The sequence below is a fragment of the Macadamia integrifolia genome, chromosome 8 (assembly GCF_013358625.1).
Source record: "Macadamia integrifolia cultivar HAES 741 chromosome 8, SCU_Mint_v3, whole genome shotgun sequence".
NCBI lineage: Eukaryota > Viridiplantae > Streptophyta > Magnoliopsida > Proteales > Proteaceae > Macadamia > Macadamia integrifolia.
Window position 1 is genome coordinate 48,596 of NC_056564.1, and position 3,085 is coordinate 51,680.

Consider the following 3,085-nt stretch of genomic DNA (forward strand, 5'->3'; position numbering starts at 1 on the left):
TTTCAAAATACCCAAAGTACACTCCAATAAGATGTTTTACCTCTATTTTATAACCAAAAATAATAATTTTTCCCTTTTTTTTTTTTTTTCTATAAACCATTGAACTTCAATGAAAGAACAAAACCGGTTCATTTTGCAACAAAGAAGGATACCAACGGGCATATGTTCTTGTCTTACCCATTCATCAAGAAAATTTGGGCGGCATGGTTTTTGGGACCATGTAATGAGTGCTTTTAAGCTCAATCAATTTTAATAGTATTAATAATATGCTTGTTTCACATACTTTGTCAAATGACAAGTATATTTAGGGTGGGATATAGGGTCACCTGCAAGAGGAGCACAAGGGTCATTCCATGTCCTTGTGTCAAGGCATAGTTTAAGGGTGTAAGTTTAGTCTTGACAGTTCAAACCCACCCTGACCCACCCTAAACCCGAATAGGGCTTGAGTTAAGATTTCTAACCCTATGGGTGGGTTAGGGCTGAGACCTTGGCCCCGTCTGGTCCAACCCAACCCAACCCAGCCATGATTTTAACCATAATTTATATAATATAATTTAGAGCTATTACTTTATCCTTTTATTTTTAATATTATAATTTGGGTCATTGATTATTGTGGTTAGGTAGCCTGAACATCTATCATTATGTTGCACTTCATAGTTTTAATTGTGTATTGATCATTTGATTTATTTATTTTTAATGCATATGACGCATGGCAAAAACAAGGTCAATCAACGTTACCCGACCTTAACAAAAATTAAGGCCAACTAGGCACGATTCAATTAGGCCGGATTGGGTTGGCATAGGCATGAACCCGATAGGGTTGGATTGAGCCTGAGTTGAATTTTGGGAACCTAGGGTTAAGTTAGAGTTTTAAGAAAGCATATCCAACCCGGCCCTGTTTCACCCCTAGCGTGACCCCTATGTCACACCACAAAACTTTGTTCCTATGTTTATATTCTCAGCCTTTTCTATCACTTGCTATTTTTTATGGAGTGCTAAAAATCATTGCTTAATGGCTAATTGCCACCCAAACCCTATGAGTATTGTGCATTATGTTAATAGGTGGGTAAAAATTATGCTCGTTCCAATCTTTTACGGTGCATATAGAAGCCTCTTCTCAATTAAATATAATGGCCCTAATTGAGAACCATGAGTTGCTTGTACTGAACTCGTACACTAAAAATTGAAATGATAGTACTGTATTAATAACAATTGTTTTTTTTTTGGGTAAAAAGGAATTTTATTGCAAAGCAAGCCAAGAGGAGCACAAGGCATCCTGATTACATATATCAAGAAGCCAAGGAGTGGAAAGGGGTCAATTTGTCTTACTTGCTATAGACACGGCATTCTTGGCTAGAGAGTCGGCAACACAATTCCCCTTTCTAGAGATACATAAAAATGAGCAACTAAGGAGCCGCCCAACAAAGTGTTTGATGTTCCATATGATTCCAGACAAAGTATGCGGAGGGTTCCTATTTGGGTTAATGAGGTAGAAAATTAAGTACCATTATCGGACTCTACAACAAGATGTGGAGAGGGGGAAACTTCCACAATTTACTGCAGCCCCAAGAGAATCACCAATGCTTGTCCAGTCAGAGCATCTAGAAATTTGCATGGATTAGAGATAGCACGAAGGGGGGTTTCAAAATTGTTGTGCCACACAAAGCCCAACCCACCATCTGAGGAATCCTGAGAGAGGGCAGCGTCACAATTAAGCTTGTTGATGCCTGCATTAGGAGTTGTCCACAAAGTTTGTCGAGAAAGATGAACCACAGAGACATTACCCTTACTTACAGTTAGGAATTCATGTCATGCTGCTTGTGCCTTTGAAAACACCTCAACCGGAGTCCAATCATTATGGTTGAACACAAGATCATTCTTGGCCAGCCATACATACCCGCATATAAAGGAGAAGAGGCTCAATGTTTATGTCCCCTTAGATTTAGAAGTGAAACGCATCTTGCTCCAAGATTGTAGCAGTTGGGGAAGCCGAGGATTTTCTATGGTTGGAATCGTATAAGATAGATCGCTACCAAACCAAGTAGCCTTTGCAAAAAGGCAATCAAGAAGAAGGTGATCACAAGCTTCCATAGCCGCACCACATCTTTTACAACTCGGATCCAATGGAAGATGACGCTTTAGTAAATTCTCTCCAAATGCCACCCCCTGTGCACACATCTGCCACAGTAAAAGATTTGATTTTAGGGAGCGTTTTGCAATTCCATTTCCGTTTCCACACCTCCGATGGAATATCCTCCCATTCATGTCTCCTGGATGAAGAAGCATTATATGAGGTCTTGTAGTCATGAAGATTAGAAAGGAGGTGGTATGCTGTTTTAACTAAAAATTGACCATCACGAGCTCTCCCCCCCAAGATCTTACGGTCCTCCTCTGGGAACAAAATCAGCCTAATCTTGAGGATGGCGTCTTGATCGGCTTGGTTAAAATATTGGTGGATAATATCCTTCTTCCATGTGCGGTTAGCCTGCTCAATCAAATCAGCCACCTTTGAAATGTTACAACCAATAGGCTTTGGACTTTGAATCTCAAAATTATGGAGGGTGGGAACCCAATTGCTATCCCAAATGTCAATACTATCACCAGTACCAACTTGCCAAGCAAACCGCTCTCTAGCACCGTCCTACCCACAAGCACACTCCTCCAAGCCCAAGATGGGTTGTTACCAATGGGTGCCTCCATAAATTCCTTGTTTGGAAAATATATAGCCTTGATGAATTTGGCCCAAAGTGAATCTTTGTTTCTCCCATAACCTCCAAGCCACCTTAGCTAGCAATGCCCGATTGTGAAGGATTGGGTCTCGAAAGCCCAAGCCTCCTTTATCTTTGGAGCAACACAGGCGAGTCCATGAAACCCAGTGAATCTTCTTTTCTTCTTCCTTGAACGAATGAAGTTATGATGAGAGGCAGGGAGTAAGAAGTGGAAAGCTGCATAGCTAGACATTGTTGATGCCACAGATTTGATGAGAACCTCACAACCAGCTTGAGATAAAAGCCTCTGTTTCCATCCCAGAACTCTTTTGCAGGTCTTGAGACGTATATCTTTGAAGATTTCCCCTCTAGAAACT